At 58.9% G+C, this 26,823-nt stretch overlaps 1 protein-coding gene across 6 annotated transcripts in view; it reads left to right on the forward strand.

Moving 5' to 3' along the window:
• LOC144806239 (uncharacterized) overlaps window positions 1-26,823 on the forward strand; it is a 115,338-nt gene that overhangs the window by 8,879 nt on the left and 79,636 nt on the right. The gene's annotated exons all lie outside the window — the stretch shown is intronic.

Consider the following 26,823-nt stretch of genomic DNA (forward strand, 5'->3'; position numbering starts at 1 on the left):
TAATCAGGGCCCCAGGCCATCTGCTCTCTCTGTAAAATGGATTCCATGTACCCTAGGTACATACCAATTGGAAATGGACTCCTTGTCAGCCCCTGTAGAATGCACTATAGGTGCACAGGGCACAGGAGCCACTAAGGCCTACCAGGGGCTGCAGCATATCTTTTGCCACCCCTGGCTGGTTCCTAAATTGACACAACTGGCTGATCACTCAGCTGGGGTAAGGTGGTGTACACACCCCTTGCTTAGATATAGTATACCTATGTCTAAACCTATATCTGGACACATGTAAACCTGTGAGCCACTCCTATAGACAGGCCTCACCAATCCTGGAGGCTGGGTGCATGGTTTCTATGTGAGATGGAGCTCTAGCATGAGCTGAGCCTGTCTGCAGCCGTCGGGAACAAATCCCTAAGCTGTTTCAGGATAATGCCATACCATATACTATTAAGTGCCTTATAATCCTCGCGGTTATTTAGCAACTCTGGTTTGGCTTTATCAAAACATGTCGTGTAAGGTGTCATACGCTTTGGAATACCATCCCCTCGCCAGTTCTGGCGACGGGGATGGCATTCCACCCCTCTAGAGGGGTAAGACATGTTACTTCACTTTAATGCGGTTGATTTCTCCAAAGGCCTTAAGATCCACAAAATGGATGCCTCTGCCACAGACAAATGTCTGGACCCCTGGAGCTGACCGAAACCCAGTCAAGGGGGTCCTGGACAAAGGGTTTCCTGTCACAGGAGGGTGTCACCGCCCTCCAGACAGGAGATAGTGTATTGTAGCAGGGAGGTTTGAAAGAAACCAGACACTGCCTGGGGCGCACAAGGCTGCCCCTTGCATAATCCGGCCAAACCGGTTCTGGGGCACTCCAGCCCTCGTGCCAGGGCGGCCTGGATCAAAGGAAGGGGGTGTATCCACCCACTTCCTGGGTCCCACCCATAGGAGGGGACCTAGCAGGTAATCACGCCCACCAGATTCGAATAAGAGTGGGAGCAGTGCCAATGCACATCAGATTTCCTGGAAGAAACATTTGAAACGATATTCTGGACCCTTCGCCCTCCATCTCAACGTGGAAGCCCGAAGAATCTCCCTTGTGGTCAAGGAGTGACCACCCTGCAGCAGCAGGCACCATCCAGCCCTCGACGTCTACTTAGTTGCAGTTCCCGCCGGAACTCGAGCGACTGAGATCGACGAGATCAAGCCTGCCCAGCTTCTAACAGCCCGATCCACAGTCCCTGCAAAGCTGAGACCCGTGGAGGCGACCGGAAGCGTGGGGCACGCCATCTTGAAGTGACCACGAGACGCTGACCGTGCAGCCCACGAGTGACCCTCGAAGCTGTACACCGGGGTTTGAGAAGCCCCTACCCTGAGCTACTCCTGAGCCGAAGTTCAGCCCTCCACACTCGACGAGTGCTGCGTGGGGCCCTTTGGCACGATTTGGCTCAACGCGTTGGCCCGGTCACTTGCCAGCTGGCTTGTGGTCCCTGTGCCGACGAACTACCAAAGAAGACTCGTGAATCTGGTTGCTCCAGATCCACACCAGCTCCCCTGAAAAGGAGCCCCGACTCTGACCTTCCTGGTCCGAGTGAGACGCCATCTTCCAATCCCGCGTGGATTGCTCTTACCAAGGCTTGTTTGCTCCAAACCGGAAGCCGACTGCACCGACGGTGAGAGCCTGCGTGGGACAGATCGTGACCTGCTCCTGGACGTCGCAGATGCCCCAGAGCCCACGTGACAGCGAAGAGAAGCGCCTCGACGACCACCTGATTGCGCCCGACATTGCCTGGTTCCGTCCTGGTTCCACCCTGGTCACTGCTGAGTGACCCAGACTCTGTCCCCTCTGCTTTCAGGTACTCTACAACTTGAGTCCACCCTTGGACTCCACCGGACACTTCGTCTTCACCCTGCCTGCAGCCCTTTCAGCTTCAAGCACCAAGAGCCTGCGTGTCAAAACCCGACGCCACTTCGACCCTGTGCACCCACTTCCTGTGGGTGAGGTAACTTTGCTCCGCCGGTGTTCCCACACTGGTGCACACCTCTAGGGTCTGTGTGTTAAGTTTTGTTCCTCTAGGTTCAGCGGAAGTGTCCTTAAACTTTAACTATTTGACTTTTACGCACCATTGGTTAACATTGGTGCATGCGTGCGCTTTCCGCACATCTCCCGAATCCCGAGGGCCATTCCCGACTTCAGCATTGCTTGTCCTGACTGCTCCCAGCGATTCCCTAGGCCCTAGGCCTAACCACTGTTCGAGTGGCCTCTCTTATACCACTTGTTTAGTATATGGTTTGAGTGGCCCCCCGCCCTCATCCATAATTGTGCAACTTGTATGTTTAAACAGTGCTTTTGATTTAACGCTTGTGCCCCTTTATTCATAAAGAATACTGGGGATTGTTTCTAGTAATAAACACATATATTTTTATAATATATACTTGTGTGGTGTCCTTTCATTTGGTATTACAGGATTGTATGTGGTAAAACAGCTCGCTTAACACGACCTCTTAAGTTAAGCCTTTAGGCTGCTTAGTCCATGCTACCCCTAGGATAGCTTGTCTAATAAGGTTGACTTACAACCAGACACCATAAGGGGATTGTTTGGTCAGGTAGTAGGTGGTTCCAGAATTGGAAACATCCCCTACCAGGCCAACTTCTCACAGCCTGTCTCTTCTCTCTCAGGCCCCCACAGACCGTCTCCTCCCTGTGCCTGCCCTCTCAGGCCCCCCACAGACCGTCTCCTCCCTGTGCCTGCCCTCTCAGGCCCCCCACAGACCGTCTCCTCCCTGTGCCTGCCCTCTCAGGCACCCCACAGACCGTCTCCTCCCTGCGCCTGTCTCTTCTCTCTCAGGCCCCCACAGACCGTCTCCTCCCTGTGCCTGCCCTCTCAGGCCCCCCACAGACCGTCTCCTCCCTGTGCCTGCCCTCTCAGGCCCCCCACAGACCGTCTCCTCCCTGCGCCTGCCCTCTCAGGCCCCCCACAGACCGTCTCCTCCCTGCGCCTGCCCTCTCAGGCCCCCCACAGACCGTCTCCTCCCTGTGCCTGCCCTCTCAGGCCCCCCACAGACCGTCTCCTCCCTGCGCCTGTCTCTTCTCTCTCAGGCCCCCACAGACCGTCTCCTCCCTGTGCCTGCCCTCTCAGGCCCCCCACAGACCGTCTCCTCCCTGTGCCTGCCCTCTCAGGCCCCCCACAGACCGTCTCCTCCCTGTGCCTGCCCTCTCAGGCCCCCCACAGACCGTCTCCTCCCTGCGCCTGCCCTCTCAGGCCCCCCACAGACCGTCTCCTCCCTGCGCCTGCCCTCTCAGGCCCCCCACAGACCGTCTCCTCCCTGTGCCTGCCCTCTCAGGCCCCCCACAGACCGTCTCCTCCCTGTGCCTGCCCTCTCAGGCCCCCCACAGACCGTCTCCTCCCTGTGCCTGCCCTCTCAGGCCCCCCACAGACCGTCTCCTCCCTGTGCCTGCCCTCTCAGGCCCCCCACAGACCGTCTCCTCCCTGTGCCTGCCCTCTCAGGCCCCCCACAGACCGTCTCCTCCCTGCGCCTGTCTCTTCTCTCTCAGGCCCCCACAGACCGTCTCCTCCCTGCGCCTGCCCTCTCAGGCCCCCCACAGACCGTCTCCTCCCTGTGCCTGCCCTCTCAGGCCCCCCACAGACCGTCTCCTCCCTGTGCCTGCCCTCTCAGGCCCCCCACAGACCGTCTCCTCCCTGCGCCTGTCTCTTCTCTCTCAGGCCCCCACAGACCGTCTCCTCCCTGTGCCTGCCCTCTCAGGCCCCCCACAGACCGTCTCCTCCCTGTGCCTGCCCTCTCAGGCCCCCCACAGACCGTCTCCTCCCTGTGCCTGCCCTCTCAGGCCCCCCACAGACCGTCTCCTCCCTGCGCCTGTCTCTTCTCTCTCAGGCCCCCACAGACCGTCTCCTCCCTGTGCCTGCCCTCTCAGGCCCCCCACAGACCGTCTCCTCCCTGTGCCTGCCCTCTCAGGCCCCCCACAGACCGTCTCCTCCCTGTGCCTGCCCTCTCAGGCCCCCCACAGACCGTCTCCTCCCTGCGCCTGTCTCTTCTCTCTCAGGCCCCCACAGACCGTCTCCTCCCTGTGCCTGCCCTCTCAGGCCCCCCACAGACCGTCTCCTCCCTGTGCCTGCCCTCTCAGGCCCCCCACAGACCGTCTCCTCCCTGTGCCTGCCCTCTCAGGCCCCCCACAGACCGTCTCCTCCCTGCGCCTGCCCTCTCAGGCCCCCCACAGACCGTCTCCTCCCTGCGCCTGCCCTCTCAGGCCCCCCACAGACCGTCTCCTCCCTGTGCCTGCCCTCTCAGGCCCCCCACAGACCGTCTCCTCCCTGTGCCTGCCCTCTCAGGCCCCCCACAGACCGTCTCCTCCCTGCGCCTGCCCTCTCAGGCCCCCCACAGACCGTCTCCTCCCTGCGCCTGCCCTCTCAGGCCCCCCACAGACCGTCTCCTCCCTGCGCCTGCCCTCTCAGGCCCCCCACAGACCGTCTCCTCCCTGCGCCTGCCCTCTCAGGCCCCCCACAGACCGTCTCCTCCCTGCGCCTGCCCTCTCAGGCCCCCCACAGACCGTCTCCTCCCTGTGCCTGCCCTCTCAGGCCCCCCACAGACCGTCTCCTCCCTGCGCCTGTCTCTTCTCTCTCAGGCCCCCACAGACCGTCTCCTCCCTGTGCCTGCCCTCTCAGGCCCCCCACAGACCGTCTCCTCCCTGTGCCTGCCCTCTCAGGCCCCCCACAGACCGTCTCCTCCCTGCGCCTGCCCTCTCAGGCCCCCCACAGACCGTCTTCTCCCTGTGCCTGCCCTCTCAGGCCCCCCACAGACCGTCTCCTCCCTGTGCCTGCCCTCTCAGGCCCCCCACAGACCGTCTCCTCCCTGCGCCTGTCTCTTCTCTCTCAGGCCCCCACAGACCGTCTCCTCCCTGTGCCTGCCCTCTCAGGCCCCCCACAGACCGTCTCCTCCCTGTGCCTGCCCTCTCAGGCCCCCCACAGACCGTCTCCTCCCTGCGCCTGCCCTCTCAGGCCCCCCACAGACCGTCTCCTCCCTGTGCCTGCCCTCTCAGGCCCCCCACAGACCATCTCCTCCCTGCGCCTGCCCTCTCAGGCCCCCCACAGACCGTCTCCTCCCTGTGCCTGCCCTCTCAGGCCCCCCACAGACCGTCTCCTCCCTGCGCCTGCCCTCTCAGGCCCCCACAGACCGTCTTCTCCCTGTGCCTGCCCTCTCAGGCCCCCCACAGACCGTCTCCTCCCTGCGCCTGCCCTCTCAGGCCCCCCACAGACCGTCTCCTCCCTGCGCCTGCCCTCTCAGGCCCCCCACAGACCGTCTCCTCCCTGCGCCTGCCCTCTCAGGCCCCCCACAGACCGTCTCCTCCCTGTGCCTGCCCTCTCAGGCCCCCCACAGACCGTCTCCTCCCTGTGCCTGCCCTCTCAGGCCCCCCACAGACCGTCTCCTCCCTGCGCCTGCCCTCTCAGGCCCCCCACAGACCGTCTCCTCCCTGTGCCTGCCCTCTCAGGCCCCCCACAGACCGTCTCCTCCCTGCACCTGCCCTCTCAGGCCCCCCACAGACCGTCTCCTCCCTGTGCCTGCCCTCTCAGGCCCCCCACAGACCGTCTCCTCCCTGTGCCTGCCCTCTCAGGCCCCCCACAGACCGTCTCCTCCCTGTGCCTGCCCTCTCAGGCCCCCCACAGACCGTCTCCTCCCTGCGCCTGTCTCTTCTCTCTCAGGCCCCCACACACCGTCTCCTCCCTGTGCCTGCCCTCTCAGGCCCCCCACAGACCGTCTCCTCCCTGTGCCTGCCCTCTCAGGCCCCCCACAGACCGTCTCCTCCCTGTGCCTGCCCTCTCAGGCCCCCCACAGACCGTCTCCTCCCTGCGCCTGCCCTCTCAGGCCCCCCACAGACCGTCTCCTCCCTGCGCCTGCCCTCTCAGGCCCCCCACAGACCGTCTCCTCCCTGTGCCTGCCCTCTCAGGCCCCCCACAGACCGTCTCCTCCCTGCGCCTGCCCTCTCAGGCCCCCCACAGACCGTCTCCTCCCTGTGCCTGCCCTCTCAGGCCCCCCACAGACCGTCTCCTCCCTGCGCCTGCCCTCTCAGGCCCCCCACAGACCGTCTCCTCCCTGCGCCTGCCCTCTCAGGCCCCCCACAGACCGTCTCCTCCCTGCGCCTGTCTCTTCTCTCTCAGGCCCCCACAGACCGTCTCCTCCCTGTGCCTGCCCTCTCAGGCCCCCCACAGACCGTCTCCTCCCTGTGCCTGCCCTCTCAGGCCCCCCACAGACCGTCTCCTCCCTGTGCCTGCCCTCTCAGGCCCCCCACAGACCGTCTCCTCCCTGTGCCTGCCCTCTCAGGCCCCCCACAGACCGTCTCCTCCCTGTGCCTGCCCTCTCAGGCCCCCCACAGACCTTCTCCTCCCTGCGCCTGTCTCTTCTCTCTCAGGCCCCCACAGACCGTCTCCTCCCTGTGCCTGCCCTCTCAGGCCCCCCACAGACCGTCTCCTCCCTGCGCCTGCCCTCTCAGGCCCCCCACAGACCGTCTCCTCCCTGTGCCTGCCCTCTCAGGCCCCCCACAGACCGTCTCCTCCCTGCGCCTGCCCTCTCAGGCCCCCCACAGACCGTCTCCTCCCTGCGCCTGCCCTCTCAGGCCCCCCACAGACCGTCTCCTCCCTGCGCCTGCCCTCTCAGGCCCCCCACAGACCGTCTCCTCCCTGCGCCTGCCCTCTCAGGCCCCCCACAGACCGTCTCCTCCCTGCGCCTGCCCTCTCAGGCCCCCCACAGACCGTCTCCTCCCTGCGCCTGCCCTCTCAGGCCCCCCACAGACCGTCTCCTCCCTGCGCCTGCCCTCTCAGGCCCCCCACAGACCGTCTCCTCCCTGCGCCTGCCCTCTCAGGCCCCCCACAGACCGTCTCCTCCCTGTGCCTACCCTCTCAGGCCCCCCACAGACCGTCTCCTCCCTGCGCCTGCCCTCTCAGGCCCCCCACAGACCGTCTCCTCCCTGTGCCTGCCCTCTCAGGCCCCCCACAGACCGTCTCCTCCCTGCGCCTGCCCTCTCAGGCCCCCCACAGACCGTCTCCTCCCTGCGCCTGCCCTCTCAGGCCCCCCACAGACCGTCTCCTCCCTGCGCCTGCCCTCTCAGGCCCCCCACAGACCGTCTCCTCCCTGCGCCTGCCCTCTCAGGCCCCCCACAGACCGTCTCCTCCCTGCGCCTGCCCTCTCAGGCCCCCCACAGACCGTCTCCTCCCTGCGCCTGTCTCTTCTCTCTCAGGCCCCCACAGACCGTCTCCTCCCTGTGCCTGCCCTCTCAGGCCCCCCACAGACCGTCTCCTCCCTGTGCCTGCCCTCTCAGGCCCCCCACAGACCGTCTCCTCCCTGCGCCTGCCCTCTCAGGCCCCCCACAGACCGTCTCCTCCCTGTGCCTGCCCTCTCAGGCCCCCACAGACCATCTCCTCCCTGTGCCTGCCCTCTCAGGCCCCCCACAGACCTTCTCCTCCCTGCGCCTGTCTCTTCTCTCTCAGGCCCCCCACAGACCGTCTCCTCCCTGTGCCTACCCTCTCAGGCCCCCCACAGACCGTCTCCTCCCTGCGCCTGCCCTCTCAGGCCCCCCACAGACCGTCTCCTCCCTGTGCCTGCCCTCTCAGGCCCCCCACAGACCGTCTCCTCCCTGCGCCTGCCCTCTCAGGCCCCCCACAGACCGTCTCCTCCCTGTGCCTGCCCTCTCAGGCCCCCCACAGACCGTCTCCTCCCTGCGCCTGCCCTCTCAGGCCCCCCACAGACCGTCTCCTCCCTGTGCCTGCCCTCTCAGGCCCCCCACAGACCGTCTCCTCCCTGCGCCTGCCCTCTCAGGCCCCCCACAGACCGTCTCCTCCCTGTGCCTGCCCTCTCAGGCCCCCCACAGACCGTCTCCTCCCTGCGCCTGCCCTCTCAGGCCCCCCACAGACCGTCTCCTCCCTGCGCCTGCCCTCTCAGGCCCCCCACAGACCGTCTCCTCCCTGCGCCTGCCCTCTCAGGCCCCCCACAGACCGTCTCCTCCCTGTGCCTGCCCTCTCAGGCCCCCCACAGACCGTCTCCTCCCTGCGCCTGCCCTCTCAGGCCCCCCACAGACCGTCTCCTCCCTGTGCCTGCCCTCTCAGGCCCCCCACAGACCGTCTCCTCCCTGCGCCTGCCCTCTCAGGCCCCCCACAGACCGTCTCCTCCCTGTGCCTGCCCTCTCAGGCCCCCCACAGACCGTCTCCTCCCTGCGCCTGCCCTCTCAGGCCCCCCACAGACCGTCTCCTCCCTGTGCCTGCCCTCTCAGGCCCCCCACAGACCGTCTCCTCCCTGCGCCTGCCCTCTCAGGCCCCCCACAGACCGTCTCCTCCCTGTGCCTGCCCTCTCAGGCCCCCCACAGACCGTCTCCTCCCTGCGCCTGCCCTCTCACAGGCTCCTTCCTATGTAAACTGTGACAAGTTAAGGAGTGATGGTTCTTGGTCCCCACCCTGAATGTACATGGCAGGGTCACTGGGGGTCAGACCTCCAATGCTTCTGTTGTCTGTGTGACTGCTAGAGGTGGGCGAGCCTGAGAATTCATGGAAAGGGCCGAGCCATGGCAGGGTCACTGGGGGTCAGACCTCCAATGCTTCTGTTGTCTGTGTGACTGCTAGAGGTGGGGGAGCCTGAGAATTCATGGGAAGGGCTGAGCCATGGCAGGGTCTCTGGGGGTCAGACCTGCAATGCTTCTGTTGTCTGTGTGACTGCTAGAGGTGGGGGAGCCTGAGAATTCATGGGAAGGGCTGAGCCATGGCAGGGTCACTGGGGGTCAGACCTCCAATGCTTCTGTTGTCTGTGTGACTGCTAGAGGTGGGGGAGCCAGAGAATTCATGGGAAGGGCCGAGCCATGGCAGGGTCTCTGGGGGTCAGACCTCCAATGCTTCTGTTGTCTGTGTGACTGCTAGAGGTGGGGGAGCCTGAGAATTCATGGGAAGGGCTGAGCCATGGCAGGGTCACTGGGGGTCAGACCTGCAATGCTTCTGTTGTCTGTGTGACTGCTAGAGGTGGGGGAGCCTGAGAATTCATGGGAAGGGCTGAGCCATGGCAGGGTCACTGGGGGTCAGACCTGCAATGCTTCTGTTGTCTGTGTGACTGCTAGAGGTGGGCGAGCCAGAGAATTCATGGGAAGGGGCGAGCCATGGCAGGGTCACTGGGGGTCAGACCTGTAATGCTTCTGTTGTCTGTGTGACTGCTAGAGGTGGGGGAGCCTGAGAATTCATGGGAAGGGCTGAGCAATGGCAGGGTCACTGGGGGTCAGACCTGTAATGCTTCTGTTGTCTGTGTGACTGCTAGAGGTGGGGGAGCCTGAGAATTCACGGGAAGGGCTGAGCCATGGCAGGGTCACTGGGGGTCAGACCTGCAATGCTTCTGTTGTCTGTGTGACTGCTAGAGGTGGGGGAGCCAGAGAATTCATGGGAAGGGCCGAGCCATGGCAGGGTCACTGGGGGTCGGACCTGCAATGCTTCTGTTGTCTGTGTGACTGCTAGAGGTGGGGGAGCCAGAGAATTCATGGGAAGGGCCGAGCCATGGCAGGGTCACTGGGGGTCAGACCTGCAATGCTTCTGTTGTCTGTGTGACTGCTAGAGGTGGTCGAGCCTGAGAATTCATGGAAAGGGCCGAGCCATGGCAGGGTCACTGGGGGTCAGACCTGCAATGCTTCTGTTGTCTGTGTGACTGCTAGAGGTGGGGGAGCCAGAGAATTCATGGGAAGGGCCGAGCCATGGCAGGGTCACCGTGGGTCAGACCTCCAATGCTTCTGTTGTCTGTGTGACTGCTAGAGGTGGGGGAGCCTGAGAATTCATGGGAAGGGGCGAGCCATGGCAGGGTCACTGGGGGTCAGACCTCCAATGCTTCTGTTGTCTGTGTGACTGCTAGAGGTGGGGGAGCCTGAGAATTCATGGGAAGGGCCGAGCCATGGCAGGGTCACTGGGGGTCAGACCTGCAATGCTTCTGTTGTCTGTGTGACTGCTAGAGGTGGGCGAGCCTGAGAATTCACGGGAAGGGCTGAGCCATGGCAGGGTCACTGGGGGTCAGACCTGCAATGCTTCTGTTGTCTGTGTGACTGCTAGAGGTGGGCGAGCCTGAGAATTCATGGGAAGGGCCGAGCCATGGCAGGGTCACTGGGGGTCAGACCTGCAATGCTTCTGTTGTCTGTGTGACTGCTAGAGGTGGGGGAGCCTGAGAATTCATGGGAAGGGCCGAGCCATGGCAGGGTCACTGGGGGTCAGACCTGCAATGCTTCTGTTGTCTGTGTGACTGCTAGAGGTGGGGGAGCCTGAGAATTCATGGGAAGGGCCGAGCCATGGCAGGGTCACTGGGGGTCAGACCTCCAATGCTTCTGTTGTCTGTGTGACTGCTAGAGGTGGGCGAGCCTGAGAATTCATGGGAAGGGCTGGGCCATGGCAGGGTCACTGGGGGTCAGACCTGCAATGCTTCTGTTGTCTGTGTGACTGCTAGAGGTGGGGGAGCCTGAGAATTCATGGGAAGGGCTGAGCCATGGCAGGGTCACTGGGGGTCAGACCTGCAATGCTTCTGTTGTCTGTGTGACTGCTAGAGGTGGGCGAGCCAGAGAATTCATGGAAAGGGCCGAGCCATGGCAGGGTCACTGGGGGTCAGACCTGTAATGCTTCTGTTGTCTGTGTGACTGCTAGAGGTGGGGGAGCCAGAGAATTCATGGGAAGGGCCGAGCCATGGCACGGTCACTGGGGGTCAGACCTGCAATGCTTCTGTTGTCTGTGTGACTGCTAGAGGTGGGGGAGCCAGAGAATTCATGGGAAGGGCCGAGCCATGGCAGGGTCACTGGGGGTCAGACCTGCAATGCTTCTGTTGTCTGTGTGACTGCTAGAGGTGGGGGAGCCAGAGAATTCATGGGAAGGGCCGAGCCATGGCACGGTCACTGGGGGTCAGACCTGCAATGCTTCTGTTGTCTGTGTGACTGCTAGAGGTGGGGGAGCCTGAGAATTCATGGGAAGGGCCGAGCCATGGCAGGGTCACTGGGGGTCAGACCTGCAATGCTTCTGTTGTCTGTGTGACTGCTAGAGGTGGGGGAGCCTGAGAATTCATGGGAAGGGCCGAGCCATGACAGGGTCACTGGGGGTCAGACCTGCAATGCTTCTGTTGTCTGTGTGACTGCTAGAGGTGGGGGAGCCTGAGAATTCATGGGAAGGGCCGAGCCATGGCAGGGTCACCGTGGGTCAGACCTCCAATGCTTCTGTTGTCTATGTGACTGCTAGAGGTGGGGGAGCCTGAGAATTCATGGGAAGGGCCGAGCCATGGCAGGGTCACCGTGGGTCAGACCTGCAATGCTTCTGTTGTCTGTGTGACTGCTAGAGGTGGGGGAGCCAGAGAATTCATGGGAAGGGCCGAGCCATGGCAGGGTCACCGTGGGTCAGACCTCCAATGCTTCTGTTGTCTATGTGACTGCTAGAGGTGGGGGAGCCTGAGAATTCATGGGAAGGGCCGAGCCATGGCAGGGTCACTGGGGGTCAGACCTGTAATGCTTCTGTTGTCTGTGTGACTGCTAGAGGTGGGGGAGCCTGAGAATTCATGGGAAGGGCTGAGCAATGGCAGGGTCACTGGGGGTCAGACCTGTAATGCTTCTGTTGTCTGTGTGACTGCTAGAGGTGGGGGAGCCTGAGAATTCACGGGAAGGGCTGAGCCATGGCAGGGTCACTGGGGGTCAGACCTGCAATGCTTCTGTTGTCTGTGTGACTGCTAGAGGTGGGGGAGCCTGAGAATTCATGGGAAGGAGCGAGCCATGGCAAGGTCACTGGGGGTCAGACCTCCAATGCTTCTGTTGTCTGTGTGACTGCTAGAGGTGGGGGAGCCAGAGAATTCATGGGAAGGGCCGAGCCATGGCAGGGTCACTGGGGGTCAGACCTCCAATGCTTCTGTTGTCTGTGTGACTGCTAGAGGTGGGGGAGCCTGAGAATTCATGGAAAGGGCCGAGCCATGGCAGGGTCACCGGGGGTCAGACCTCCAATGCTTCTGTTGTCTGTGTGACTGCTAGAGGTGGGGGAGCCTGAGAATTCATGGGAAGGGCTGAGCCATGGCAGGGTCACCGTGGGTCAGACCTCCAATGCTTCTGTTGTCTGTGTGACTGCTAGAGGTGGGGGAGCCTGAGAATTCATGGGAAGGGCCGAGCCATGGCAGGGTCACTGGGGGTCAGACCTGCAATGCTTCTGTTGTCTGTGTGACTGCTAGAGGTGGGGGAGCCTGAGAATTCATGGAAAGGGCCGAGCCATGGCAGGGTCACTGGGGGTCAGACCTCCAATGCTTCTGTTGTCTGTGCGACTGCTAGAGGTGGGGGAGCCAGAGAATTCATGGGAAGGGCTGAGCCATGGCAGGGTCACCGTGGGTCAGACCTGCAATGCTTCTGTTGTCTGTGTGACTGCTAGAGGTGGGCGAGCCTGAGAATTCACGGGAAGGGCTGAGCCATGGCAGGGTCACTGGGGGTCAGACCTGCAATGCTTCTGATGTCTGTGTGACTGCTAGAGGTGGGCGAGCCTGAGAATTCACGGGAAGGGCTGAGCCATGGCAGGGTCACTGGGGGTCAGACCTGCAATGCTTCTGTTGTCTGTGTGACTGCTAGAGGTGGGCGAGCCTGAGAATTCACGGGAAGGGCTGAGCCATGGCAGGGTCACTGGGGGTCAGACCTGCAATGCTTCTGATGTCTATGTGACTGCTAGAGGTGGGGGAGCCTGAGAATTCATGGAAAGGGCCGAGCCATGGCACGGTCACTGGGAGTCAGACCTCCAATGCTTCTGTTGTCTGTGTGACTGCTAGAGGTGGGGGAGCCTGAGAATTCATGGGAAGGGCCGAGCCATGGCAGGGTCACTGGGGGTCAGACCTCCAATGCTTCTGTTGTCTGTGTGACTGCTAGAGGTGGGGGAGCCTGAGAATTCATGGAAAGGGCCGAGCCATGGCAGGGTCACTGGGAGTCAGACCTGCAATGCTTCTGTTGTCTGTGTGACTGCTAGAGGTGGGGGAGCCTGAGAATTCATGGGAAGGGCCGAGCCATGGCAGGGTCACTGGGGGTCAGACCTCCAATGCTTCTGTTGTCTGTGTGACTGCTAGAGGTGGGGGAGCCTGAGAATTCATGGAAAGGGCCGAGCCATGGCAGGGTCACTGGGGGTCAGACCTCCAATGCTTCTGTTGTCTGTGTGACTGCTAGAGGTGGGGGAGCCTGAGAATTCATGGAAAGGGCCGAGCCATGGCAGGGTCACTGGGAGTCAGACCTGCAATGCTTCTGTTGTCTATGTGACGGCTAGAGGTGGGGGAGCCAGAGAATTCATGGGAAGGGCCGAGCCATGACAGGGTCACTGGGGGTCAGACCTGCAATGCTTCTGTTGTCTGTGTGACTGCTAGAGGTGGGCGAGCCAGAGAATTCATGGGAAGGGCCGAGCCATGGCAGGGTCACTGGGGGTCAGACCTGCAATGCTTCTGTTGTCTGTGTGACTGCTAGAGGTGGTCGAGCCTGAGAATTCATGGGAAGGGCTGAGCAATGGCAGGGTCACTGGGGGTCAGACCTGCAATGCTTCTGTTGTCTGTGTGACTGCTAGAGGTGGGGGAGCCTGAGAATTCATGGGAAGGGGCGAGCCATGGCAGGGTCACTGGGGGTCAGACCTGTAATGCTTCTGTTGTCTGTGTGACTGCTAGAGGTGGGCGAGCCAGAGAATTCATGGGAAGGGGCGAGCCATGGCAGGGTCACTGGGGGTCAGACCTGTAATGCTTCTGTTGTCTGTGTGACTGCTAGAGGTGGGGGAGCCAGAGAATTCATGGGAAGGGCCGAGCCATGGCAGGGTCACTGGGGGTCGGACCTGCAATGCTTCTGTTGTCTGTGTGACTGCTAGAGGTGGGGGAGCCTGAGAATTCATGGGAAGGGCCGAGCCATGGCAGGGTCACTGGGGGTCAGACCTGCAATGCTTCTGTTGTCTGTGTGACTGCTAGAGGTGGGGGAGCCAGAGAATTCATGGGAAGGGCCGAGCCATGGCAGGGTCACCGTGGGTCAGACCTCCAATGCTTCTGTTGTCTATGTGACTGCTAGAGGTGGGGGAGCCAGAGAATTCATGGGAAGGGCCGAGCCATGGCAGGGTCACTGGGGGTCGGACCTGCAATGCTTCTGTTGTCTGTGTGACTGCTAGAGGTGGGGGAGCCTGAGAATTCATGGGAAGGGGCGAGACATGGCAGGGTCTCTGGGGGTCAGACCTCCAATGCTTCTGTTGTCTGTGTGACTGCTAGAGGTGGGGGAGCCTGAGAATTCATGGAAAGGGCCGAGCCATGGCAGGGTCACCGTGGGTCAGACCTCCAATGCTTCTGTTGTCTGTGTGACTGCTAGAGGTGGGGAACCTGAGAATTCACGGGAAGGGCTGAGCCATGGCAGGGTCACTGGGGGTCAGACCTGTAATGCTTCTGTTGTCTGTGTGACTGCTAGAGGTGGGGGAGCCTGAGAATTCATGGAAAGGGCCGAGCCATGGCAGGGTCACTGGGGGTCAGACCTCCAATGCTTCTGTTGTCTGTGTGACTGCTAGAGGTGGGGGAGCCTGAGAATTCATGGAAAGGGCTGGGCCATGGCAGGGTCACTGGGGGTCGGACCTGCAATGCTTCTGTTGTCTGTGTGACTGCTAGAGGTGGGGGAGCCAGAGAATTCATGGAAAGGGCCGAGCCATGGCAGGGTCACTGGGGGTCAGACCTGCAATGCTTCTGTTGTCTGTGTGACTGCTAGAGGTGGGGGAGCCTGAGAATTCATGGGAAGAGCCGAGCCATGGCAGGGTCACTGGGGGTCGGACCTGCAATGCTTCTGTTGTCTGTGTGACTGCTAGAGGTGGGGGAGTCAGAGAATTCATGGGAAGGGCTGAGCCATGGCAGGGTCACTGGGGGTCAGACCTGCAATGCTTCTGTTGTCTGTGTGACTGCTAGAGGTGGTCGAGCCTGAGAATTCATGGAAAGGGCCGAGCCATGGCAGGGTCACTGGGGGTCAGACCTGCAATGCTTCTGTTGTCTGTGTGACTGCTAGAGGTGGGGGAGCCTGAGAATTCATGGGAAGGGCCGAGCCATGGCAGGGTCACTGGGGGTCAGACCTGCAATGCTTCTGTTGTCTGTGTGACTGCTAGAGGTGGGCGAGCCTGAGAATTCATGGGAAGGGCTGAGCCATGGCAGGGTCACTCGGGGTTAGACCTGCAATGCTTCTGTTGTCTGTGTGACTGCTAGAGGTGGGGGAGCCTGAGAATTCATGGAAAGGGCCGAGCCATGGCAGGGTCACTGGGGGTCAGACCTCCAATGCTTCTGTTGTCTGTGTGACTGCTAGAGGTGGGGGAGCCTGAGAATTCATGGGAAGGGCTGAGCCATGGCAGGGTCACTGGGGGTCAGACCTGCAATGCTTCTGTTGTCTGTGTGACTGCTAGAGGTGGGGGAGCCTGAGAATTCATGGAAAGGGCCGAGCCATGGCAGGGTCACTGGGGGTCAGACCTCCAATGCTTCTGTTGTCTGTGTGACTGCTAGAGGTGGGGGAGCCTGAGAATTCATGGAAAGGGCCGAGCCATGGCAGGGTCACTGGGGGTCAGACCTGCAATGCTTCTGTTGTCTGTGTGACTGCTAGAGGAGGGGGAGCCTGAGAATTCATGGGAAGGGCCGAGCCATGGCAGGGTCACTGGGGGTCAGACCTGCAATGCTTCTGTTGTCTGTGTGACTGCTAGAGGTGGGGGAGCCTGAGAATTCATGGGAAGGGCTGAGCCATGGCAGGGTCACTGGGGGTCAGACCTGCAATGCTTCTGTTGTCTGTGTGACTGCTAGAGGTGGGGAACCTGAGAATTCATGGGAAGGGCCGAGCCATGGCAGGGTCACTGGGGGTCAGACCTGCAATGCTTCTGATGTCTATGTGACTGCTAGAGGTGGGGGAGCCTGAGAATTCATGGGAAGGGCTGAGCCATGGCAGGGTCACTGGGGGTCAGACCTGCAATGCTTCTGTTGTCTGTGTGACTGCTAGAGGTGGGGGAGCCAGAGAATTCATGGGAAGGGCCGAGCCATGGCAGGGTCACCGTGGGTCAGACCTCCAATGCTTCTGTTGTCTGTGTGACTGCTAGAGGTGGGGGAGCCTGAGAATTCATGGGAAGGGCCGAGCCATGGCAGGGTCACTGGGGGTCAGACCTGCAATGCTTCTGTTGTCTGTGTGACTGCTAGAGGTGGGGGAGCCAGAGAATTCATGGAAAGGGCCGAGCCATGGCAGGGTCACCGTGGGTCAGACCTCCAATGCTTCTGTTGTCTGTGTGACTGCTAGAGGTGGGCGAGCCTGAGAATTCACGGGAAGGGCTGAGCCATGGCAGGGTCACTGGGGGTCAGACCTGCAATGCTTCTGTTGTCTGTGTGACTGCTAGAGGTGGGCGAGCCTGAGAATTCACGGGAAGGGCTGAGCCATGGCAGGGTCACTGGGGGTCAGACCTGCAATGCTTCTGTTGTCTGTGTGACTGCTAGAGGTGGGGGAGCCTGAGAATTCACGGGAAGGGCTGAGCCATGGCAGGGTCACTGGGGGTCAGACCTGCAATGCTTCTGTTGTCTGTGTGACTGCTAGAGGTGGGGGAGCCAGAGAATTCATGGAAAGGGCCGAGCCATGGCAGGGTCACTGGGGGTCAGACCTGCAATGCTTCTGTTGTCTGTGTGACTGCTAGAGGTGGGGGAGCCTGAGAATTCATGGAAAGGGCCGAGCCATGGCAGGGTCACTGGGGGTCAGACCTGCAATGCTTCTGTTGTCTGTGTGACTGCTAGAGGGGGGGGAGCCAGAGAATTCATGGGAAGGGCCGAGCCATGGCAGGGTCACCGTGGGTCAGACCTCCAATGCTTCTGTTGTCTGTGTGACTGCTAGAGGTGGGGGAGCCTGAGAATTCATGGGAAGGGCCGAGCCATGGCAGGGTCACTGGGGGTCAGACCTGCAATGCTTCTGTTGTCTGTGTGACTGCTAGAGGTGGGGGAGCCAGAGAATTCATGGAAAGGGCCGAGCCATGGCAGGGTCACCGTGGGTCAGACCTCCAATGCTTCTGTTGTCTGTGTGACTGCTAGAGGTGGGCGAGCCTGAGAATTCACGGGAAGGGCTGAGCCATGGCAGGGTCACTGGGGGTCAGACCTGCAATGCTTCTGTTGTCTGTGTGACTGCTAGAGGTGGGCGAGCCTGAGAATTCACGGGAAGGGCTGAGCCATGGCAGGGTCACTGGGGGTCAGACCTGCAATGCTTCTGTTGTCTGTGTGACTGCTAGAGGTGGGCGAGCCTGAGAATTCATGGAAAGGGCCGAGCCATGGCAGGGTCACTGGGGGTCAGACCTGCAATGCTTCTGTTGTCTGTGTGACTGCTAGAGGTGGGGGAGCCTGAGAATTCATGGGAAGGGCTGAGCAATGGCAGGGTCACTGGGGGTCAGACCTGTAATGCTTCTGTTGTCTGTGTGACTGCTAGAGGTGGGCGAGCCTGAGAATTCATGGGAAGGGCTGAGCCATGGCAGGGTCACTGGGGGTCAGACCTGCAATGCTTCTGTTGTCTGTGTGACTGCTAGAGGTGGGGGAGCCAGAGAATTCATGGGAAGGGCTGAGCAATGGCAGGGTCACTGGGGGTCAGACCTGTAATGCTTCTGTTGTCTGTGTGACTGCTAGAGGTGGGGGAGCCTGAGAATTCATGGGAAGGGCCGAGCCATGGCAGGGTCACTGGGGGTCAGACCTGCAATGCTTCTGTTGTCTGTGTGACTGCTAGAGGTGGGGGAGCCTGAGAATTCATGGGAAGGGCCGAGCCATGGCAGGGTCACTGGGGGTCAGACCTGCAATGCTTCTGTTGTCTGTGTGACTGCTAGAGGTGGGGGAGCCTGAGAATTCATGGGAAGGGCTGAGCCATGGCAGGGTCACCGTGGGTCAGACCTCCAATGCTTCTGTTGTCTGTGTGACTGCTAGAGGAGGGGGAGCCTGAGAATTCATGGAAAGGGCCGAGCCATGGCAGGGTCACTGGGGGTCAGACCTGCAATGCTTCTGTTGTCTGTGTGACTGCTAGAGGTGGGGGAGCCAGAGAATTCTTGGGAAGGGCTGAGCAATGGCAGGGTCACTGGGGGTCAGACCTCCAATGCTTCTGTTGTCTGTGTGACTGCTAGAGGTGGGGGAGCCTGAGAATTCATGGGAAGGGCCGAGCCATGGCAGGGTCACTGGGGGTCAGACCTGCAATGCTTCTGTTGTTTGTGTGACTGCTAGAGGTGGGGGAGCCTGAGAATTCATGGGAAGGGCCGAGCCATGGCAGGGTCACTGGGGGTCAGACCTGCAATGCTTCTGTTGTCTGTGTGACTGCTAGAGGTGGGGGAGCCTGAGAATTCATGGAAAGGGCCGAGCCATGGCAGGGTCTCTGGGGGTCAGACCTGCAATGCTTCTGTTGTCTGTGTGACTGCTAGAGGTGGGGGAGCCTGAGAATTTATGGAAAGGGCCGAGCCATGGCAGGGTCACTGGGAGTCAGACCTGCAATGCTTCTGTTGTCTATGTGACTGCTAGAGGTGGTCGAGCCTGAGAATTCATGGGAAGGGCTGAGCCATGGCAGGGTCACTGGGGGTCAGACCTCCAATGCTTCTGTTGTCTGTGTGACTGCTAGAGGTGGGGGAGCCTGAGAATTCATGGAAAGGGCCGAGCCATGGCAGGGTCTCTGGGGGTCAGACCTGCAATGCTTCTGTTGTCTGTGTGACTGCTAGAGGTGGGGGAGCCAGAGAATTCATGGAAAGGGCCGAGCCATGGCAGGGTCACTGGGGGTCAGACCTCCAATGCTTCTGTTGTCTGTGTGACTGCTAGAGGTGGGGGAGCCTCAGAATTCATGGAAAGGGCCGAGCCATGGCAGGGTCACTGGGGGTCAGACCTGCAATGCTTCTGTTGTCTGTGTGACGGCTAGAGGTGGGCGAGCCTGAGAATTCATGGAAAGGGCCGAGCCATGGCAGGGTCACTGGGGGTCAGACCTGTAATGCTTCTGTTGTCTGTGTGACTGCTAGAGGTGGGCGAGCCTGAGAATTCATGGGAAGGGCTGAGCCATGGCAGGGTCACTGGGGGTCAGACCTGCAATGCTTCTGTTGTCTGTGTGACTGCTAGAGGTGGGGGAGCCAGAGAATTCATGGGAAGGGCTGAGCAATGGCAGGGTCACTGGGGGTCAGACCTGTAATGCTTCTGTTGTCTGTGTGACTGCTAGAGGTGGGGGAGCCTGAGAATTCATGGGAAGGGCCGAGCCATGGCAGGGTCACTGGGGGTCAGACCTGCAATGCTTCTGTTGTCTGTGTGACTGCTAGAGGTGGGGGAGCCTGAGAATTCATGGGAAGGGCCGAGCCATGGCAGGGTCACTGGGGGTCAGACCTGCAATGCTTCTGTTGTCTGTGTGACTGCTAGAGGTGGGGGAGCCTGAGAATTCATGGGAAGGGCTGAGCCATGGCAGGGTCACCGTGGGTCAGACCTCCAATGCTTCTGTTGTCTGTGTGACTGCTAGAGGAGGGGGAGCCTGAGAATTCATGGAAAGGGCCGAGCCATGGCAGGGTCACTGGGGGTCAGACCTGCAATGCTTCTGTTGTCTGTGTGACTGCTAGAGGTGGGGGAGCCAGAGAATTCTTGGGAAGGGCTGAGCAATGGCAGGGTCACTGGGGGTCAGACCTCCAATGCTTCTGTTGTCTGTGTGACTGCTAGAGGTGGGGGAGCCTGAGAATTCATGGGAAGGGCCGAGCCATGGCAGGGTCACTGGGGGTCAGACCTGCAATGCTTCTGTTGTTTGTGTGACTGCTAGAGGTGGGGGAGCCTGAGAATTCATGGGAAGGGCCGAGCCATGGCAGGGTCACTGGGGGTCAGACCTGCAATGCTTCTGTTGTCTGTGTGACTGCTAGAGGTGGGGGAGCCTGAGAATTCATGGAAAGGGCCGAGCCATGGCAGGGTCTCTGGGGGTCAGACCTGCAATGCTTCTGTTGTCTGTGTGACTGCTAGAGGTGGGGGAGCCTGAGAATTTAGGGAAAGGGCCGAGCCATGGCAGGGTCACTGGGAGTCAGACCTGCAATGCTTCTGTTGTCTATGTGACTGCTAGAGGTGGTCGAGCCTGAGAATTCATGGGAAGGGCTGAGCCATGGCAGGGTCACTGGGGGTCAGACCTCCAATGCTTCTGTTGTCTGTGTGACTGCTAGAGGTGGGGGAGCCTGAGAATTCATGGAAAGGGCCGAGCCATGGCAGGGTCTCTGGGGGTCAGACCTGCAATGCTTCTGTTGTCTGTGTGACTGCTAGAGGTGGGGGAGCCAGAGAATTCATGGAAAGGGCCGAGCCATGGCAGGGTCACTGGGGGTCAGACCTCCAATGCTTCTGTTGTCTGTGTGACTGCTAGAGGTGGGGGAGCCTGAGAATTCATGGAAAGGGCCGAGCCATGGCAGGGTCACTGGGGGTCAGACCTGCAATGCTTCTGTTGTCTGTGTGACGGCTAGAGGTGGGCGAGCCTGAGAATTCATGGAAAGGGCCGAGCCATGGCAGGGTCACTGGGGGTCAGACCTCCAATGCTTCTGTTGTCTGTGTGACTGCTAGAGGTGGGCGAGCCTGAGAATTCATGGAAAGGGCCGAGCCATGGCAGGGTCACTGGGGGTCAGACCTGCAATGCTTCTGATGTCTATGTGACTGCTAGAGGTGGGGGAGCCTGAGAATTCATGGGAAGGGCCGAGCCATGGCAGGGTCACTGGGGGTCAGACCTCCAATGCTTCTGTTGTCTGTGTGACTGCTAGAGGTGGTCGAGCCTGAGAATTCACGGGAAGGGCTGAGCCATGGCAGGGTCACTGGGGGTCAGACCTGCAATGCTTCTGTTGTCTGTGTGACTGCTAGAGGTGGGGGAGCCAGAGAATTCATGGAAAGGGCCGAGCCATGGCAGGGTCACTGGGGGTCAGACCTCCAATGCTTCTGTTGTCTGTGTGACTGCTAGAGGTGGGGGAGCCTGAGAATTCATGGGAAGGGCCGAGCCATGGCACGGTCACTGGGGGTCAGACCTCCAATGCTTCTGTTGTCTGTGTGACTGCTAGAGGTGGGGGAGCCTGAGAATTCATGGGAAGGGCTGAGCAATGGCAGGGTCACTGGGGGTCAGACCTGTAATGCTTCTGTTGTCTGTGTGACTGCTAGAGGTGGGCGAGCCTGAGAATTCATGGGAAGAGCCGAGCCATGGCAGGGTCACTGGGGGTCAGACCTGTAATGCTTCTGTTGTCTGTGTGACTGCTAGAGGTGGGCGAGCCTGAGAATTCATGGGAAGGGCTGAGCCATGGCAGGGTCACCGTGGGTCAGACCTGTAATGCTTCTGTTGTCTGTGTGACTGCTAGAGGTGGGGGAGCCTGAGAATTCATGGGAAGGGCTGAGCCATGGCAGGGTCACTGGGGGTCAGACCTGTAATGCTTCTGTTGTCTGTGTGACTGCTAGAGGTGGGGGAGCCAGAGAATTCATGGGAAGGAGCGAGCCATGGCACGGTCACTGGGGGTCAGACCTGCAATGCTTCTGTTGTCTGTGTGACTGCTAGAGGTGGGGGAGCCTGAGAATTCATGGAAAGGGCCGAGCCATGGCAGGGTCACTGGGGGTCAGACCTCCAATGCTTCTGTTGTCTGTGTGACTGCTAGAGGTGGGGGAGCCAGAGAATTCATGGAAAGGGCCGAGCCATGGCAGGGTCACTGGGGGTCAGACCTGCAATGCTTCTGTTGTCTGTGTGACTGCTAGAGGTGGGGGAGCCTGAGAATTCATGGGAAGGCCTGAGCCATGGCAGGGTCACTGGGGGTCAGACCTGCAATGCTTCTGTTGTCTGTGTGACTGCTAGAGGTGGGGGAGCCTGAGAATTCATGGGAAGGGCCGAGCCATGGCAGGGTCACCGTGGGTCAGACCTGCAATGCTTCTGTTGTCTGTGTGACTGCTAGAGGTGGGGGAGCCAGAGAATTCATGGGAAGGGCTGAGCCATGGCAGGGTCACTGGGGGTCAGACCTGCAATGCTTCTGTTGTCTGTGTGACTGCTAGAGGTGGGCGAGCCTGAGAATTCATGGGAAGGGCTGAGCCATGGCAGGGTCACTGGGGGTCAGACCTCCAATGCTTCTGTTGTCTGTGTGACTGCTAGAGGTGGGGGAGCCAGAGAATTCATGGGAAGGGGCGAGACATGGCAGGGTCACTGGGGGTCAGACCTGCAATGCTTCTGTTGTCTGTGTGACTGCTAGAGGTGGGGGAGCCTGAGAATTCATGGGAAGAGCCGAGCCATGGCAGGGTCACCGGGGGTCAGACCTCCAATGCTTCTGTTGTCTGTGTGACTGCTAGAGGTGGGGGAGCCTGAGAATTCATGGGAAGAGCCGAGCCATGGCAGGGTCACCGGGGGTCAGACCTCCAATGCTTCTGTTGTCTGTGTGACTGCTAGAGGTGGGCGAGCCTGAGAATTCATGGGAAGGGCTGAGCCATGGCAGGGTCTCTGGGGGTCAGACCTCCAATGCTTCTGTTGTCTGTGTGACTGCTAGAGGTGGGCGAGCCTGAGAATTCATGGGAAGGGCCGAGCCATGGCAGGGTCACTGGGGGTCAGACCTGCAATGCTTCTGTTGTCTGTGTGACTGCTAGAGGTGGGGGAGCCAGAGAATTCATGGGAAGGGCTGAGCCATGGCAGGGTCACTGGGGGTCAGACCTGCAATGCTTCTGTTGTCTGTGTGACTGCTAGAGGTGGGGGAGCCAGAGAATTCATGGAAAGGGCCGAGCCATGGCAGGGTCACTGGGGGTCAGACCTGCAATGCTTCTGTTGTCTGTGTGACTGCTAGAGGTGGGGGAGCCTGAGAATTCATGGGAAGGGCCGAGCCATGGCAGGGTCACCGTGGGTCAGACCTCCAATGCTTCTGTTGTCTGTGTGACTGCTAGAGGTGGGCGAGCCAGAGAATTCATGGAAAGGGCTGGGCCATGGCAGGGTCACTGGGGGTCGGACCTGCAATGCTTCTGTTGTCTGTGTGACTGCTAGAGGTGGGGGAGCCTGAGAATTCATGGAAAGGGCCGAGCCATGGCAGGGTCACTGGGGGTCGGACCTGCAATGCTTCTGTTGTCTGTGTGACTGCTAGAGGTGGGGGAGCCTGAGAATTCATGGAAAGGGCTGGGCCATGGCAGGGTCACTGGGGGTCAGACCTGCAATGCTTCTGTTGTCTGTGTGACTGCTAGAGGTGGGGAACCTGAGAATTCATGGGAAGGGCCGAGCCATGGCAGGGTCACTGGGGGTCAGACCTGCAATGCTTCTGTTGTCTGTGTGACTGCTAGAGGTGGGGGAGCCTGAGAATTCATGGGAAGGGCCGAGCCATGGCAGGGTCACTGGGGGTCAGACCTGCAATGCTTCTGTTGTCTGTGTGACTGCTAGAGGTGGGGGAGCCTGAGAATTCATGGGAAGGGCTGAGCCATGGCAGGGTCACTGGGGGTCAGACCTGTAATGCTTCTGTTGTCTGTGTGACTGCTAGAGGTGGGGGAGCCTGAGAATTCATGGAAAGGGCCGAGCCATGGCAGGGTCACCGTGGGTCAGACCTCCAATGCTTCTGTTGTCTGTGTGACTGCTAGAGGTGGGGGAGCCTGAGAATTCACGGGAAGGGCTGAGCCATGGCAGGGTCACTGGGGGTCAGACCTGCAATGCTTCTGTTGTCTGTGTGACTGCTAGAGGTGGGCGAGCCTGAGAATTCATGGGAAGGGCTGAGCAATGGCAGGGTCACTGGGGGTCAGACCTGTAATGCTTCTGTTGTCTGTGTGACTGCTAGAGGTGGGGGAGCCTGAGAATTCATGGGAAGGGCTGAGCCATGGCAGGGTCACTGGGGGTCACTCCTGCCATGCTTCTGTTGTCTGTGTGACTGCTAGAGGTGGGGGAGCCAGAGAATTCATGGGAAGAGCCGAGCCATGACAGGGTCACTGGGGGTCAGACCTCCAATGCTTCTGTTGTCCGTGTGACTGCTAGAGGTGGGGGAGCCAGAGAATTCATGGGAAGGGCCGAGCCATGACAGGGTCACTGGGGATCAGACCTCCAATGCTTCTGTTGTCTGTGTGACTGCTAGAGGTGGGGGAGCCAGAGAATTCATGGGAAGGGCTGAGCCATGGCAGGGTCACTGGGGGTCAGACCTGCAATGCTTCTGTTGTCTGTGTGACTGCTAGAGGTGGGGGAGCCAGAGAATTCATGGGAAGGGCCGAGCCATGACAGGGTCACTGGGGGTCAGACCTCCAATGCTTCTGTTGTCTGTGTGACTGCTAGAGGTGGGCGAGCCCGAGAATTCACGGGAAGGGCTGAGCCATGGCAGGGTCACTGGGGGTCAGACCTGCAATGCTTCTGTTGTCTGTGTGACTGCTAGAGGTGGGCGAGCCTGAGAATTCACGGGAAGGGCTGAGCCATGGCAGGGTCACTGGGGGTCAGACCTGCAATGCTTCTGATGTCTGTGTGACTGCTAGAGGTGGGCGAGCCTGAGAATTCATGGAAAGGGCCGAGCCATGGCAGGGTCACCGTGGGTCAGACCTCCAATGCTTCTGTTGTCTGTGTGACTGCTAGAGGTGGGGGAGCCTGAGAATTCATGGGAAGGGCTGAGCAATGGCAGGGTCACTGGGGGTCAGACCTGTAATGCTTCTGTTGTCTGTGTGACTGCTAGAGGTGGGGAACCTGAGAATTCATGGGAAGGGCTGAGCCATGCTCTCAGCTCTAACAGCCAAAGCACGAGCCGAGCCCAGGAAATAATCTGTCTGTTGGTAAATCAGGTCGCACGCAGTCTTTGTTTAAACAGATTACACGTAACCTACCCAATTCTACAGGCAGTGTGCAGACTTTCTAACAATTCTTTCATTAGCTATTCACCATTTCCAAGTCCGCAGCAACTCGCAATCATAATCTAACATGTCTTTCGAAAGCATCTCGAATCTTACAGATAACAGAGCAGATACCTAAAAAGCATAGACAAAGCATAATATTGTTACAGAATGCAATGTGTCCGGAAGTGACAACATACGCATCAGCAAGTGAAAATCCTCTTATTTTGTTGCCAAAGTCTGGGTACAATCTTCACAAGTTAAAACATTAGTGTTTATGTGCACAAAACACAAGCCTAGTCTAGTTAAAAGAACACTATATATTTGAAAAAATTCTAATGTCGAATAAAACCACTACATGGCGGTAGATTTAAATGCACATTAAGCAAAGCAGACTTCGCATTAGGAAGCTAGGCCGATTTCCTTCAGACTTGGAACTAATTTGGTTGATATTAGGGATCACAGCAAAGGCTAGACAAATAAACTACACGTCATTGCACCCATGTTTTTCAATAGTTTTGGGTTTCTATCATGTTTATGAAACGCCCATGCTTGACTCCACAAGCCATCGAAAGACGTACATGAGGTAGCAAATTAAAAAAAATATCGTCTAAATTGAAAAAATATCGATTTCTCAGCATCACAAAAAAATACATACTCATATAATTGAATGACATTTACTGAAAGTAATATATATTTTTTTAATGAAACGTTGGCAAAAATTCCCATGACCTGACAACATTGACACGTTATTCAAAATGTCAGTTTGTCATGTTATTTATTTCTATAGGCTGTATTGCTATTAAATGTTAGCACTTTTGCTTACATTAACCTGTACGTGAGGTTTTTGTGCTGCGCTGGATTACTTCATTGTGCTCTCATATTGTTTGGCTTAGCAAAATGATAGTGAAGTAAAGTGATGAGCCGTGGATCACACAGTTTGGTCTAGTGGGAAGCCAGGATTTTTCAACCAGAATAGCATATTGTGCAGTTCAGAAACTCTAAAAGTACACCCATCTCTATTCTGTTCCACACAAAGTCATTGCTTTGTGTTCAGCTATTCACGTAGTGATACTATGCCTCTGCTGCCACTTCAGCTCACCAGGCTGCACACCCCCTCACCCCTCGCTCACCAATGTCCCGCCCACCCTTCCTTTGATCTCGCAGGTTAATGGCCCTCCCCAGCACAGAGCGCTCATCGCTTGTTCTTTCTGCTTTCTCCTTGCTGGCTGGCTCATGGTGCTGCTCCCAGTTAATCTAATCTCCCCATACCGTTCCTACACAACATCTCCCGCCCCTTGCAGCTTATCTGTAGTGTCATTGTTCTGCTTTTGGACCATGTCCTGCCCATCGCTGCTTGTACGGCGCTGCTCACAGCTGCTCATTTAATTTTATTTTAAGCACTCTGTTAGTGTGGTTGCTGGCTACCATCAGTACTTTCATACAAGTGTTGTTGATTATCTCTAAAAGATCCTTCCCACCCTCCGAAGTCTGGGTGCTTTTTTTCATTTTCTAATCATGGGCGCCAGTTCACCTAAAAACCACGGGTGGTAGCGAGTGATGTCATGTACCATTTCCCCCGCCTAAATTTACATCACTGGGTTGACCTTTTTCCCTGACCTAAACCCCTTCATTGTTGCTTTCTTCCACCCATCTCCGCAAAGCCCTCCCACAACACAGCTTGACTCCCCACCCCCTTTCCTCCCAGGTCGTTGCTCCCTCTTTGCAACCCTTTCCCACAACACTGCTTGCTTGCCACGATACAAGCAAGCATCTTTCCCATGTAGTTGGAATACGTATGGAATTAAAGCTCCATCGCCTATACACATATTGGCGCTTTCACATCAAATCTCCACTAGCGTGCCTATGCACTTAATCAACCTTTGCAATCGTTCACACAGTTCTAAAAAGCAGGCTTGTGAAACCCACACACACCCGCACACACCACACACACACACACACACCCCACACACACACACCCCACACACACCCCCCAAGCACACAACCACCCCACACACACCCCCAAGCACACAACCACCCCACACACAC

The sequence above is a fragment of the Lissotriton helveticus genome, assembly GCF_964261635.1.
Source record: "Lissotriton helveticus chromosome 1_1 unlocalized genomic scaffold, aLisHel1.1 SUPER_1_unloc_55, whole genome shotgun sequence".
In the NCBI taxonomy this organism is placed as follows: Eukaryota; Metazoa; Chordata; class Amphibia; order Caudata; family Salamandridae; genus Lissotriton; species Lissotriton helveticus.